The sequence below is a fragment of the Heptranchias perlo genome, unplaced genomic scaffold (genome assembly GCF_035084215.1).
Source record: "Heptranchias perlo isolate sHepPer1 unplaced genomic scaffold, sHepPer1.hap1 HAP1_SCAFFOLD_199, whole genome shotgun sequence".
NCBI lineage: Eukaryota > Metazoa > Chordata > Chondrichthyes > Hexanchiformes > Hexanchidae > Heptranchias > Heptranchias perlo.
The window spans coordinates 1-16882 of record NW_027139215.1 but is presented as its reverse complement, the minus strand read 5'-3'; the positions used below and the strand labels follow the sequence as shown (position 1 = coordinate 16882).

Genomic DNA, 16882 nt, shown 5'->3' with positions numbered 1-16882 from the left:
TCAGCCTTTCCTTGATATCAAGTGGAGTGAATCGAATTGGCTGAAGACTGGCTTCTGTGATGGTAGGGATCTCAGGCGGAGGCCGAGAAGGAGCATCCACTTGGCACTTCCAGTTGAAGATGGTTGCAAACACTTCATCCTTGTCTTTTGTACTTACGTGCTGGGCTCTGCCATCATGGAGGATGGTTGTCCATCACCAATCAGGACTGGATGTGGCAGGACTGCAGAGCTTTGATTTGATCCGTTGTTTGTGGGATTGCTTAGCTCTGCTCTATAGCATGCCACTTCCGCTGTTTGGCTTGTATGTAGTCCTGTGCTGTATCTTCATCAGGTTGGCACCTCATTTTAGGTACGCCTGGTGATGCTCCTGACACGCTCTTCTACACCCCTCATTGAACCAGGGTTGATCCATTGGCTTGTTGGTAATGGTAGAGTGAGGGATATTTCGGGCCATGAGGTTACAGATTGTGGAGGAATACAATTCAACTGCTGCTGATGGCCCACAGCACCATATGGATGCCCAGTTTGGAGCTGCATAGATCTGTTCTGAATCTATCCCATTGAGCACGGCCACCACACAATATGTTGGACAGTGTGAAGACGGGACTTTGTCTCCACAAGGACGAAGTGGTGGTCACTCCTACCAATGCTGTCATGGACAGATGCATCTGCGACAGGTAGATTGATGTGGATGAAGTCAAATCGGTTTATCCCTTGTGTTGGTTCTCTCACCACCTGCCACAAGCCCAGTATGGCAGTTATGTCCTTCAGGACTGGGCCAGCAGTGGTGCTACCGAGCCACTCTTGGTGATGGACAGTGAAGTTCCCCACCCAGAGTACATTCTGTGCCCTTGCTACCCTCACTGCTTCCTCCAAGTGGTGCTCAACAGGGAGGAGTAACGATTCATCAGCTGAGGGAGGGCGGTCAGTGGGAATCAGCTGGAGGTTTCCTTCCCATTTTTGACCTGATACCATGGTCACTCCCTCCTGACTGTATACCACTGTGCCGCCACCTCTGGTGGGTCTGTCCTGCAAGTGGGACAGGACATACCCAGGGATAATGATCGAGGAGTCTCGGACTTTGGCTGAAAGGTATGATTCTGTGAGTGTGGCTATGTCAGGCTGTTGCTTGATCAGTCTGTGGGACAGCTCTCCCAATTTTGGCACAAGATCCCCGGTTGTTCATGAGGTGAACTTCGCAGGGTCGACTGTGCTCATTTTTCCTGACCCTTGTCCAGTGCCGGGTGGCCCGTACTGTTTTGTTCTTATTACGACTTTTACGTAGTGGGATTGTGCAACTGAATGGCTTGTTAGGCCATTTCAGAGAACCGTTAAGAATCAATCACATTGCTATTGGTCTGAGGATGGCATGTTTCCTTCTCTAAGGGGGGCATTAGTGAACCAGAGGGATTTTTATGACAATCCAGTACGTTCACGGTTACCATTTCTGATAGTGGCTTTTCAGTCCCGATTTTATTTCATTAACTGATTTTAAATTCCCCAGCTGCTGTAGCGGAGATTTTAACTCATGACTCCCGATTATTAGTCCAAGCCTACTGGATTACTAGTCCAGTAAAATAATTACTATGCTGCCGTACCCTGTCCCTTGGACTTCAGGGAGAGGAGATGAGAGCTGTACCAGGGTGGTCGAACAGTGTGAGAGAGAGCAATGGTTTTAATGGGGACAACTGCATCAAAAGTGGAGGTGAGAGTGTGATTGAGCAGATCGGTCGCTGCAGAAATGTCGTGGTGAATGGAGGGCCAAAGGCTGGACAGTTGGGACTTTGAAATTGTGATTGTAAGTGACTTGGAGGGAGTGTTTATTTGATGGGTGAACACAGAAGGAAGTGGGTTTTGGAGGGGGAAGGGGGATGTGGGTACAGAGGGATACAAGGAAGTGATCAGGGATGGCCTTCTCCGTGAGTGTAGTGATGAGTGTCTTCGCCTGTCACGTGGAAAGACAGGGGTTCAATTCCTCTGACGGGGCGATTAAACTTTCTGCCTTCAAAAGCTTCACTTTCATTTATCTGCAATATTGGATGCAGGAAATACAGAGCAAAGCTGACTCGGAGTTTCTCACTTGCCACAATTTAATTTCACTGATATTCCAACGGTTTTAAAATCTGCTCTCTGTCACTCTTCACCTCGATGTCAGAACCACAATAATGAGGAAGAAATGAAACGCACAATCTCACCGTGAATAACATCAACAACAACTTGCATTTATATCGAGCCTTTAAGGTCGTGAAACGTCCCAAGGCGCTTCAAAGGAGCGATTTTCAAACAAAATTTGACACCGAGCCACGTAAGGAGATATTAGGACAGGTGACCAAAAGCTCGGTCAAACAGGCAGGTTTTACAGAGTGTCTTAAAGGAGGATGTGAAAGGTGCTATATGAATGCAAGTTCTTTGTTTCTCACAGGGGGCCGTGTCTTGTTCCTCATCTCATTGAGATCTCAGTTAATTGGTCTGTTCTCTCCACAGATGGGGCCCGACTCGCTGAGTGTTTCTAGAATGTTGTGTGTGACTCGGGTTTTAGAGTAAATGATAAAAGGACTGTGGTCAAACACTAGGCCATGAGCTGCTGCCCAGCTGCTGAGTGACCTGTCGGGACATTGTTGCTTGCTTCCCTTCAGCTTGTGGTTCTGGATTTTTGGTGCACTGTCCCTTTAAGAGCTGTGGTCTGCCTGCAACGGTCAGACAAGTCGCAAAGGCTCCCAGAACTATGCTTGGCTCTGTCTTTCACTGAGGTGCAGAGATCAGCCAGACTTTAATGTAAATTCCATCAGCTGGCAGAAAAGAGTGAGTAACAACTCGTTTGAACCCAGAGTGTGAGCTGCGGCCAATAATAAAGTGAAAAATTATCTTATAAGAACAGAAGTGGGTCATTCAGCCCCTCGATTCTGTGCCGCCATTCAGTCAGATCATGGCTGATCTGTACCTCAACTCCAATTACCCGCCTTTGATCCATATCCCTCGATATCTTCATCAAACAAAAATCTATCAATCTCAGTCTCAAAAATTATTTTGAGTTAACTACCGTTAGCCAGAAAGAGAGGAAATCAGGAAGAAAATGGAGTTCCAGAGAAAGAGGGAATAAAAGAGGTAGATTAACAGAGAGAGAAATTTGGGAGTCAAGTAAAAGGAGTGTGTGTGAGGGAGAGAGGCCTGGACATTGGGAGAGACAGAAAGAGGGGGAATGAGTGAAACAACGTGACACGGACTGTGCTAAATTACATCGTGGGGCGATAGAGGGAAGAGCAGGACCAGCCTGGGAATGGGAGTACAGAAGATTCAAGTAAAAATGTCACATTGGTGAACTGGGTTTCGATATTTCATACACTGTGTGCTGTTGGTTTCAATCTTCATGTAATTTATTAAACTTAGAAATTGTGACTCTGTCATTGTACAATTCATTGTTCCAAAAGGTTACTCAGCTGGTCGATGTGTAATGTTCTGTCACCTTAATGAGTGTGATAGTCAAAGGTCAGATGGGACCAAAACTTATTTGTTCAGGAGTCTGTAAGTAATATGTGATGTCAGTCGGGATGCGATCTAATTGTCCCATTCGGGGTTTATTTGCAATATAAGTATCCCGCTGTTTTAACTTCGTTACCTGACTATTGCAGTTCGCATACCTCTTTACAGCACCGAAAGACATCGTCTTCGCAGAGAAATGCGTTTGTCGCGATTTACGGAGATACAATTCATTTATTATCCTGTTCTGGCAGCAATTGGAGTACCTGGTAAGTCATTATCAGCACGTACGGTGTAAGTAACAGAATGTTTAACGATATTGCTGTTTGTGCTCTGAGCCTGGTAAATGTAGAATGTTATTCTTCACCGTTTTGTGATAGTTAAAACTTCCATCCTTGTCCCATTGGTCAATGCACCGAGTAACTCACCCTCGCTCTGTGCTGAACTGTCGAGTCTGGGGTCCAAATGTGTCCTTGGTGCTCCCTGGCCAGGCAGGGGTAAAACAGGCAGGGCGCACAGTCCTGAGTGTAATCCACTGCCTCCTGGTGGAAAGCGCGCCTGTTGTGGAGATCGGGCGAGGAAGGACCGGGTGAGATTGTCGTGTTTCCCGAGGACCGATCGCCTGGGGTTCCGGAGAGCAGATTGCGGCTGTGTATCCCGGCATGAGTCAGTGTCTTCAGGATAGAAGGACAGGGAACAAACGGAATACGCATCAGATAAATAAAACATGTGACAGAAACTGTCCTCCTCACTCGAAGGTACAATCTTGTGTTCCCGTCAAATGTTCCTCTCAGATCATAATTATATTTCAGCAAAATGGCTTCACAGGACTTTTGATGTATTTGATGTTTAAAGTATTGTTTGGACTAGTTGAATGACGATGACTGTATACTTCAGTCCATGTGTGTTATTGTGCAGAGTGGGGAAACCAGTCTTGACACTGGTTCGGGAGGGGGATTAGCTGGAGACCATGAGTGAGAGTTGGCGGTGATTTGTTCTTATACCGCGCGGCTCCTGGGATCAATCTCTTATTCCGAGGATCCGACTGTCCTTTGTTTTTCTCACGCCTTGTGCTGAGATATAAAGACTGGACCTGGTTATAACTGGAGCACGTTACAGAATTAAATTCCTTGACATATTGTATCATGATGCATTCACAATACTCCACTGGAAACCTCATCTAATTAATTACTGAAAGATGACGGGCAGCAACTCAATACCAGGCTCGTGTTTTCAATGTATTTTCTAAAATCAATGTCTCTGGTATTGTGTGGGTCAAATCATTAGGTTTCTCCCCCGCATTACGATTTAAACCAAATTTAGAGTCACCTTGTCTGTATTTCCTGATTTATCTCATCTTGTCGCCTTTCACTTTCATAGTTGGTGACGTTCTGCCCCGCGGACCTCCCAGTGTCGGAATCGACAAAATAAACTTCATCTCAAGGATCACAAGTGAGGACTCAGCTGTCGGGTGAGGGATCCCGGGGCCACCGTCACCTGAAAGGAACCTCCCAGAATGAGCTGCTCCTTCGGACCAGGAGGCAGAAGCCAAGGGGAAAAACCAATAAATAAACACAATCATAGCCCATGTACATCGGTTAAACTGAGAGCTCATTGATCAGCCCGGTTGGTGATTTCACTGTTTCTGTCTCTCTCTTTCTCTCAGTGAACTTGCTGGCGATTGTGATCCTGTCCCGTGGAAAGTGCGGTCTCTCCAAATGTATCACTCGCTACCTGGTGGCCATGGCGACGGCGGATCTCCTGGTGATTGTCTGTAATGTGATCTTATATCGGATTGCTCATCTTTATTGGTGGGACACTTTCCTGCTCTACACTCCTGTTTGCAGATTTATTCTCTTCCTGGCTCCTACTGCCACAGACAGTTCTGTTTGGTTAACGGTCGCTTTTACCTTTGATCGTTTTGTAGCCATTAGTTGTCAGAAGCTGAAAACAAAATATTGCACCGAGAAAACTTCACTTGTGATTATCGTGACTTTGAGCGCGCTGTTCGGTTTAAAGAACATTCCCCGGCCCTTTGTGTATATTCATTACCGTACTGTTAACAATATACCGTGGGGTTGCCTTGTATCATCACAGTTTTATATTCTACCCGCATGGATCGCATTTTCTTGGATTGAACAGCTGTGAACCCCGTTGCTTCCATTCTGTTTGATTTTATTGTTTAATGCTCTCACCGCATTTTAGTGGCCAGTCGGGCCCGAAGGAGCCTCCGGGACCTCAGCAATGGTGAGAATGACAAGGACACTGAGATGAAGAACCGCAGAAGGTCCATCGTTTTACTTTTTGCCATATCCGGCAGTTTTATCCTGCTCTGGATGACAACGGTCGTATATTTTTTATATTATCGAATTTCAGGTGTCTTTAACCGCCGATCTTTCTATAACCCTTTCGCAACTTTCGAACAAGCGGGAATTCTGCTTCAGCTTCTGAGTTCCTGCACGAACACAGCCATTTACACAGTGACCCAGAGTAAGTTCAGAGAGGAGCTGCTCAATGCGATTAAATATCCGTTTACTCTAATTGGTAAACAGGTCAAATGAGGAAAACGATTGAAGTGAAGCGGGAACTGACTTCCCAACATCACAACTTAATTCCAGATCACAATTATCACCTCAATTTACCAAAGGGACTCAGCATCAGGGCCATCGATATCTCCTTCAAACACATTTCTAATCAAAAGTTAGATCAAAATTAAATTTAACAGCAGCCGACATAAAATGAACAAAACTTTTCTCAAAACATGTTCCTGTATTCAGATCATTTTTTAAACACGTCCTCAGGGAGTCTGACCTGAAATGTAATTGTCCGGAGGAAGGGCTGTGAATTAGCGACTGGATATTAGTTTCCACCGGACCGGACTAATAATCGAGCCCCGCCTACAGCATCTGTGGGGTTAATTCCCTTTCATTTCCGTGCCCCCTGAAAGCATTCCTGTAACTCCGATTGTCTGTGATATTTGAACAGCTGTTAATCCTCAATAGTCTGGGAATTACTGGTGTTGATCACACTAAAGGAATGTTTCGCTTTCAAATAAAACTCCGGCGCTGTTTTACAACAGCCGTTAAGTCTTTTTAACAAAATAACCGGGTTAATGAGCAGTCAAAATATCGGATAGAGGAATTTCACAGGATTAGATTGAGTTTCCATCCGCCATTTCTTTAAATGGGAGGAGTGAGGCCGCCAGGTGGAAGGGTTTAACAGTAAGGATTGAAGAATCATCGAATAGTACAGCACAGAAGGTGGCCATTCAACCCATCGTGGCTTGGACTGACTCTTTGGAAGAGCAATCCAATTAGTCCCACTCCTCCGATCTTTCCCCATATCCCTGCATTTTTTTCTTTTTCAAGTATACATCCGATTCCCTTTTGAAAGTTACTATTGAATGTGTTTCCACCGCCCTTTCAGGCAGTGCATTCCAGATCACAACAACTCACTCTGTAAAAAATATTTTCCTCATGTCGCCCCTGGTTCTTTTGCCAATTACCTTAAACCTGCGTCCTCTGGTTACCGACCCTTCTGCCACTGGAAACAGTTTCTCCTTCTTTATTCTATCAAAACCCTTCATAATTTAGAACACCTCAATCAAATCTCCCCTTAACCTTCTCTGCTCTAAAGAGAACAACCCCAGTTTCTCGCGTCTCTCCGTGTAATTGAAGAGAGTAAGGCCGGGTTAGCTGGAGGCACTGCCCCAGAAGGGAGAACCAATGAATGAGGGAGTGCACAGAACGTCAGTGCTGGAGGATCAAAGGGTGCAGGACATGGAGATGTCGGGTTTGGCAGAGTTAGGAGAGGGCAAACCGTGGAGGGACTGACAGGGAATGTATTGAGGGACAGGAAAACAATGGCGGTCAATGAGAACCGAGAAGTGGAGGAGTGGGAGGGTGGAGGAATGAAGACTGGCAGGGAGGTGATTGAAGAGATGGAGGAGTGGGAGGGTGGAGGTATGGAGACCGGCAGGGAGGTGATTGAAGAGATGGAGGAGTTGGAGGGTGGAGGAATGGAGACCGGCAGGGAGGTGATTGAAGAGATGGAGGAGTGGGAGGGTGGAGGTATGGAGACCGGCAGGGAGGTGATTGAAGAGATGGAGGAGTGGGAGGGTGGAGGTATGGAGACCGGCAGGGAGGTGATTGAAGAGATGGAGGAGTGGGAGGGTGGAGGTATGGAGACCGACAGGGAGGTGATTGAAGGGATGGAGGAGTGGGAGGGTGGAGGTATGGAGACCGGCAGGGAGGTGATTGAAGAGGTGGAGGAGTGGGAGGGTGGAGGTATGGAGACCGGCAGGGAGGTGATTGAAGAGGTGGAGGAGTGGGAGGGTGGAGGTATGGAGACCGGCAGGGAGGTGATTGAAGGGATGGAGGAGTGGGAGGGTGGAGGAATGGAGACCGGCAGGGAGGTGATTGAAGAGGTGGAGGAGTGGGAGGGTGGAGATATGGAGACCGGCAGGGAGGTGATTGAAGAGGTGGAGGAGTGGGAGGGTGGAGGTATGGAGACCGGCAGGGAGGTGATTGAAGAGATGGAGGAGTGGGAGGGTGGAGGTATGGAGACCGGCAGGGAGGTGATTGAAGAGATGGAGGAGTGGGAGGGTGGAGGTATGGAGACCGGCAGGGAGGTGATTGAAGAGATGGAGGAGTGGGAGGGTGGAGGTATGGAGACCGGCAGGGAGGTGATTGAAGAGGTGGAGGAGTGGGAGGGTGGAGGAATGGAGACCGACAGGGAGGTGATTGAAGAGGTGGAGGAGTGGGAGGGTGGAGGTATGGAGCAGGGAGGTGATTGAAGAGGTGGAGGAGTGGGAGGGTGGAGGTATGGAGACCGGCAGGGAGGTGATTGAAGAGGTGGAGGAGTGGGAGGGTGGAGGTATGGAGACCGGCAGGGAGGTGATTGAAGGGATGGAGGAGTGGGAGGGTGGAGGTATGGAGACCGGCAGGGAGGTAATGAACAAATGGGGAATAAAAACTTTGGAGGGACTGCACCTCAGAGAGTCGGAGACAGGGATTTTTATGGAAGCGGAAGGAACTGGCACTGGTGAAGAATAAAATTGCGGAGAGCAAGCGCAGCTCTCAATTGAATAGGTTGTTCACACCTGGTTCCGTGGGAGCCAGTTTACTAATAACCTGATACTACATCTGACCAACTAGAGCCACTACACTATTTACACAATTCCACATCCGACACATTGTAGCTGATACGCTGTAAATATACTTGTTTTGTGCAGAAATACCACAGACACATTGCACAGAAACCCCAGTGTTTGCCACAGCAACAGACATGGTGCTCCAGATCCATTTCACTGATAGACTTGGCGCTCTGCTCGATGGCCAATCTATTAACAATGATAAGGCAATCCGTTCTTTCTGTGGTTCACACATGTTTATTCTCAGGTTGATGTCTGACTCATAAAAATCCATCAAGGTCCTTAAGAATGAGGACAGGATGAGACTGGGAAATCCATATTAGTCCCTCCCGATGGTCTGATTTGTGAGTTCAATCTTTCCTTTCATGAGAACCATCCCACGTTCCGTAAGTCCAGGGGCCTTGTCACCTCACAATGGAACCGCTCACTTTTAACATGAACTTTCTGAGTGGACTTCACCAATTGTTTCCATGGATTGGGTGGTTAGCGTTGTTCACAAATAGATTTTTTCAGTGTGAAAGTGGTCTGATTGTTACCCTATTATTTTGTCAACATATCACCTTTCACCTTTGTTCGCTGTCTCTCTTCACCAATTCAATAAAACAAGGCAAAATATTTCTGTATTCGCAACTGCAAGATTGAAAATTCTCACGGAGCTCGGGAAGAACGATCTGTCGGAAAGATTCCATCTGAGCGCTAGAGTTAACCAAGTCCTGTCACTAAAATTTATGTAAAAGGCCTTTGTGATTTTCTTGCAATTAATGGAAAATGAAATATTTCCCCATAGAACTGAGAAACTTGCTCAATTTGGAATTGTTTAAAATTGATTGTCTGTCTGTTTGGTTTCACTTCAAAGACTGAATTATGCTGAAATAAAGTACAAAAGTTGCTTTTGGGTGTTCATTTGTATTTCTGTCTGCCAAGGGAGGAAGATTAACTCTGGCCACAATTCTTGGAAACGAAACAGATAATCTGTTTTAGTGATGATGCTTGAGGGATAAATTAGGCCAGGACATCGAGGAGAACTCCCATTCTCTCTTCCAATAGTCTCATGAATCTTTTACGCCCATCAGAGAGGGCAGAAGGGGCCTTGGTTTAAGGTCTCATCCAAAAGGCCTCAGACAGGGCAGCACTCCCTCAGTACTGCATTGAAGTGTCAGCCTAGATTATGTGTTCAAGACCCTGGAATGGGACTTGAACCCACAGCCATCTGACTCAGAGGCGAGAGTGCGACCATGGAGTAAATGCTGACACTTGAGAAGGTGATGGTGGACCTTCTTCTTGATCCGCTGCAGTCTGTATATTTTGTAGCAGTTTCGTACAACTGAGTGCTTACTAGGCCACTTCCAGGACAGTTAAACAGCCATCCACATTGGTTTGGGACTGGGGTCATACATAAGGACATCAGCTTTGCTTTTCTAAAGGACATTACTGAACCATTTGGGTGTTTGCGTCAACACAACAGCTCCATGGTCAGTTTTACTGATACCAATTTTTTATAGAGTCTTACAGCACAGAAGGAGGCCATTCGACCCATCGTGCCTGTGCCGGCTCTTTGAAAGAACTATCCAATTAGTCCCACATCCCTAATCTTTCCCATTTACCTGCAGTTTTTTTCATTTTCAAGTGCATATCCCATTCCCTTTTGAAAGTCACTATTGAATCTGCTTCTCCCTCCCTTTTCAGGCAGTACATTCCAGATCATAACAACTCACTGCGTTAAAAAATTCTTCTCATTTCCCCCCTGGCTTTTTTGCCAATTATCTTAAATCTGTGTCCTCTGGTTACCAACACTGCTGCCAATGGAAACAGTTTCTCCCACCGACTCTATCAAAAGGCCTCATAATTTTCAACACCTCTATACACTTCTCTACATTAAATTTCATCTGCCACGTGTCTGCACATTTCCCCAGTCTGTCCATGTCCTCCTGAAGTCTTCTCATGTCCTCCACACTGTTTAATACATTTCCAAGCTTTATGTCATCAGCAAACTTTGAAATTATGCCCCCGATACACAAGTCCAGGTCATTAATATATATCAAAAATAGCAGTGGTCCTAATACTGGGGGACACCATTGTATATTTACCTCGGTCTGATAAACAACCATTCACCGCTACACTATACTTTCTGCCTCTTAGACAATTCCGTGTGCACGCTGCCACCGTCCCTTTAATTCCATGAGCTTCATGTTTTCTAACCAGTCTATTATTGTCACTTGATCAAACACCTTTTCAAATTCCATATACACAATATCAACTGATCTACTTTCACCAACCATCTCCGTCGTTTCATCGAAGAACTCAATCAAGTTTGTCAGACACGACTTGCATTTATAAAATCCCTGTTGCCTGTCATTTATTAACCCATGTTTTTACGGATTATTGTCTGTCGAAGTTTCTCCACCACCATCGTTAGGCTGACCGGCCTGTAGTTATTGGGTTTACCCAATCCCATTTTTTGACCTGGCGTGTAACATTTCCAACTCTCCAGTCCTCTGGCTCCACTCCCACATCCAAGGACGATTGAAGTATTTTGGCCAGAGCCTCCACTATTTCCATCCTTCCTACGCACATCAACCTGGGATGCATCCCATCTGGACCGGGTGACTTTTCTACTTTGAACGCTGCCAACCTTTTAATCAACCAATCTTTATTTAATTTTTTATCCTATCCAATTTCTCTGTTCCTTTTTCTTTACTGTGAGATTAGCAGCATCCTCTCAATGTGACCGAAACAATGTTTAGCCGAAACCAGAAAGAATAAGAAGTTTCCCGCTGCAGAGGTTGAGAGAGGAAAGGTGAGAGGGTGCAACTGGATAATGTGTTCAAAGGAAGAGAAGGTGACAGAGCAGGAAGGGGTGAGGCCAATGTGTGTTTGGAAGAGATCCATGGCCACACCACAGAGGTTAGGGAGTGAAGGTGAATTGTACCGACAGGCAGTGAGGATTCAGAAAGCCTCTTGTATGACAGTGTCACCACTCATCAGCCAAGTTGCAGTCAGAGAGAAAAAAAGACAGTGCCCCCAAGTTCTAGACTCACCAGTGAAGAGAAAATTTTATTTATTTTTTATTCGTTCATGGGATGTGGGCATCGCTGGCGAGGCCGGCATTTATTGCCCATCCCTAATTGCACTTGAGAAGGTGGTGGTGAGCCGCCTTCTTGAACCGCTGCAGTCCGTGTGGTGAAGGTTCTCCCACAGTGCCGTTAGGAAGGGAGTTCCAGGATTTTGACCCAGCGACGATGAAGGAACGGCGATATATTTCCAAGTTGGGATGGTGTGTGATTTGGAGGGGAACGTGCAGGTGGTGGTGTTCCCATGTGCCTGCTACCCTTGTCCTTCTAGGTGGTAGAGGTCGCGGGTTTGGGAGGTGCTGTCGAAGAAGCCTTGGCGAGTTGCTGAAGTGCATCCTGTGGATGGTACAAACTGCAGCCACTGTGCGCCGGTGGTGAAGGGAGTGAATGTTTCAAGTGGTGCATGGGGTGCCAATCAAGTGGGCTGCTTTGTCCTGGATGGTGTCGAGCTTCTTGAGTGTTGTTCGGGCTTCACTCATCTAGGCAAGTGGAGAGCATTCCATCACACTCCTGACTTGTGCCTTGTAGATGGTGGAAAATATAATAAAGAATAGGGAAGGTCATGCTTGACCAACCTTATTGAATTCTTTGAAGAAGTAACAGGAAGAGTAGATAAGGGATTTTCAAAAGTCCTTCGATAAGGTACCATATAGTAGACTCATGACTATGGTCAGAGCAGATGGAGTCAGGGAACAAGTAGCAAGATTTTCCTTTTGTTATTTATGTGTCTGTAGAATACTTTTAAAAAAAATATTTTTTGATAATTTAATTTTGTAATTCCTCTTTGCCTTCCTAATTTTTTTTTAAAACTTATTTCCTAACCTCTTCGTATTCCCTTTTGTCATCGTCTTCTTTATTGTCCAGGTGCTGAGTGTATGCCTTTTTCTTTAGTTTCAATTCTGACCTTATCTCTTTATTCATCCATGGTGTTTCATTGTTAGTCAGTGTCCATGGAACTGTATCCCAGTGAGTGTCCGTGTCCGTGGAACTGTATCCCAGTGAGCGTCCGTGTCCGTGGAACTGTACCCCAGTGAGTGTCAGTGTCCATGGAACTGCATCGCAGTGAGTGTCAGGATCCACGGAATAGTATTCGAGTGACAGACAAGGTCCAAGGAACTGAGAGAGTTGGTCCTCATAGAACTGTTCCCCAGTGAGAGTCAGGGTGCATAGAACTGTACACCAGTGAGAGTAGGTGCCCATGGAAATGTACCCAGTGAGAAACATCGCCCATGGAACTGTACCCCAGTGACTGTCAAGGTCCATGGAACTGTATCAAGTGAGAGTGAGGGCCCAATGAACTGAACTCTCACCCTCATATCCCACTGCACACTCACACCCACAGGAGTAGATCATTCATTCGCTCGATTCTGTTCTGCCATTCATTTAGATCATGGCTGATCTGTATCTTAACTCTTTTTACCCATGTTGGATGTAATGTATTTGGATTAGATGCAATGTATTTGGATTAGATGCAATGTATTTGGATTAGATGCAAAGTATTTGGATTTCCAAAAGGCCTTCAATAAGGTATTGCACTGTAGACTCATGGCTAAGGTCAGAGCTTGTGGAGTCAGGGGACAGGTAGCAGAATGGATAGCAAGCTGACTACAAAACAGAAAACAGAGAGTAGGGGTTAACGGTAGCTGGTCAGACTGGCAAAAGATGGGAAGTGGTGTTCCACAAGGATCAGTGCTGGGACCACTGTTGTTCACAATTTGCATGAACAATTTGGACTCGGGAACCGGAAGTACAATTTCAAAATTTGCGGACGACACCAAATTGGGGGGTGTAGATAATACAAAGGAAGAATGGGTCAAAGTGCAAGAGGACATTAATAAACGTGGAGAATGGGCGTGTAATTGGCAAATGAATTTCAATATAGATAAATGTGAGGTGGTGTATTTTGTTAGGAAGAATAAGGAGGCCACATACTGTTTGGATAATAAGAGTCTAAATGGGATAGAGGAGCAAAGGGATCATGGGGTACAGATACACAGAACACGAGAAGTGGGTATCCAGGTTAACAAGGCCATAAAAAAAGGCAAACCAAGCACTGGGGTTCGTCTCGAGAGGGGTAGAATTGAACAGCAGAGAAGTTTTGTTAAACTTACATAGAACCCTGGTTAGACCGCACTTGGAGTACTGAGCACAGTTCTGGTCTCCATATTATAAAAAGGATATGGAGGCATTGGTGAAGGTGCAAAAAAGAGACACAACGATGATACCTGAACAGAAAGGATATACTTATCAAGGAAGGATGAACAGGCTGGAGCTCTTTTCTCTAAAAAAAGAGAAGGCTGAGGGGTGACCTGATCGAAGTCTTTAAGATAATAAAAGGGTAGACGTGGAGAAAATGTTTCCACTTGTGGGGGAGTCCAAAACTAGAGGTCATAAATATAAGATAGTCACCAATAAATCCAATAGGGAATTCAGGAGAAACTTCTTCACCCAAAGAGTGGTAAAAATGTGGAACTCTCGACCACAAGGAGCAGTTGAGGCAAATAGCAAAGATGCATTTAAAGGGAAGCTAGATAAACACATGAAGGAGAAAGGAATAGAAGGGTATGCTGATGGGGTTAGATGGAGTTGGGAGGGAGGGGGCGACTGTGGATCATAAATGCCAGCATAGACCAGTTGGGCCGAATGGCCTGTTTCTGTGTTGTAGACTCGATGCAACCTTGGTTCCATATCCTTTAATACCCTTGCCTAACAAAAAAACTATCAATCTTTGTTTTGTCATTTTCAATTGACCCCCACCTCAACAGCTTTTAGCGGGGGAGAGTTCCAGATTTCCACTATCCTTTATGTGAAGAAATGCTTCCCGACATCGCCCCTGAACGGCCCAGCTCTAATTTTAAGGTTATGCCTCCTTGTTCGGGACTCCCCCACCAGAGGAAATAGTTTCTATTTGTCTACCCCACCAAATCCTGTAATCATCTGAAACACTTTTGTTTTCCTTGAAGCAGAGGAGGCTGAGGGGGGACATGATTGAGGTGTACAAAATTATGAGGGGCACAGATAGGATGGATACGAAGGAGCTTTTTCCCTTCGTTGAGGGTTCTATAACAAGGGGGCATAGATTCAAGGTAAAAGGCGGGAGGTTTAGAGGGGATTTGAGAAAGAACTTTTTCACCCAGAGGGTGGTTGGAGTCTGGAACTCACTGCCTGAAAGGGTTGTGGAGGCAGAAACCCTCACAACATTCAAGAAGCATTTGGATGAGCACTTGAAATGCCATAGCATACAAGGCTACGGACCAAATGCTGGAATATGGGATTAGAGTAGACAGGGCTTGATGGCCGGCGCGGACACGATGGGCCGAAGGGCCTCTATCCGTGCTGGAAAACTCTATGACTCTATGACCTCAATTATATCACGCTTCAATCTCCGAAACCCGAGGGAACACAAGCCTAATCTATGCAACCTGTCCTCATAATTTAACCCTTTTAGCACCGGTATCATTCTCGTGAATCTGCGCTGCACCCCCTCCAAGGCGAATATATCCTTCCCGAGGTGCGGTGCCCACAACTGAACGCAGTGCTCCAGATGGGGTCTAACCAAAGCTTTATATAACTGTACCATAACTTTCACCCCTTTGTATTACAGATCCTTGAGCTGAAAACATTCCATTGGCATTTGGAATTATTTTTTGTACCAATCCTCTAGTTTTTAGTGATTTCTATACTTGGACCCCTAAATCGCTCTGCTCCTCCACAGTTCCTATCTTCTTGCCATTTAGAAAATACTCTGATCTATCTTTCTTAGGTACAAAGTAGATGACCTCACACTTCCCCATGTTGAACTCCATCTGCCACAGTTTTACCCACTCATTTAATCTATAATGTCTCTTTGCAACTTTCTACTCCCATCTGCACTACTTACCGTGCCACCTAGCTTAGTGTCATCAGCAAACTTGAATATAAGGCTCTCTATTCCTTCATCTAAGTTGTTTATAAATATAGTGAAAAGCCGAGGCCACAGTACAAATCCTTGGGGTCACCACTAGTCACATCCTGCCAATTGGAGTATATATCCATTATTGCTACTCTCTGTCTCCCACCTCCGAACCAATTCCCGACCCATGTCAATACATTGCCTCCAATTCCAACTGCTTCCATTTTTCCCCAACAGTCTCTTGTGTGGAACCTTGTTGAATGCCTTCTGGATGGGCCAAATGGCCTCCTGGTGTGCTCAATCATTCCACAGGATCATGAAATGATTGAGCACACCAGGAGGCCATTTGGCCCATCGTGCCTGTGCTTTGAAAGAGCTATCCATTTAGTCCCACTCACCGACTCTTTCCCCATAGCCCTGCAAAGTTTTCCCTTTCAAGAATATATCCTTTTCCCTTTTGAAAGTTACCAATGTATCTGCTTCCACCACCCTTTCAGGCAACGCATTCCAGATCACAATAACTCGCTGCGTGAAAAAATTCTCATGTCCCTTCTGGTTCTTTTGCCAATTATCTTCAATCTGTTTTTTTCTGGTTATCAACCCTCCGGTCAGTGGAAACAGTTTCTCCTTATTTACTCTAAGGTCAGTTTATTTTTTAAACTTACCTCAGTGTGCCTTGCTGGCTTCTCGACAGGTTCCCCCTGCGAGGTGGCCTCCCTGCTCAGAAGTGGGTTAAATTTCAGGGGTTATGATGTGACCCAGGAGTCAGGCGGGAGACTCGTCAAACGCCAAGATCAGTGGCGTTAAAATGGCCGATCGACGGGAATGGAGCGGGAAATGGAGCTGCTCCATTTTAACTGTTCCCCAATCCTTTCCCGCTCCTGCGATCAGGGAGAGTTAAAATCACCCTGTTTCACATTGCATGATAGTCCACATGTGCCACTGGAGGGAAAGCTATAACTGCAAGTTATTCTTGCAGGTGTTATGAATGAGTTCGGGTCTATTAGTAACTATTCACCACATTACTAGTCAATGAAACAATGCATTACTTTGCGTTTAAATCATACTCCACCTAAGAGTACGTTTTAGTGTCTGTCTGTCTCTCTCTCTCTCCACGTCTCTGTCTCTCTGTCTCTCTCTCCACGTCTCTCTCTGTCTCTCTCTCTCTGTCTCTCTCTCTCTGTCTCTCTCTCTCTGTCTCTCTCTCTCTGTCTCTCTCTCTCTGTCTCTCTCTCTCTGTCTCTCTCTCTCTGTCTCTCTCTCTGTCTCTCTCTCTCTGTCTCTCTCTCA

The 16882-nt window shown here is 45.8% G+C and overlaps 1 pseudogene; it reads left to right on the top strand.

Annotated features, from left to right (window-relative positions):
* Positions 1-582: 582 nt before the first annotated feature.
* LOC137309976 (probable G-protein coupled receptor 139) lies at positions 583-6038 on the top strand (annotated as a pseudogene).
* Positions 6039-16882: the final 10844 nt, after the last annotated feature.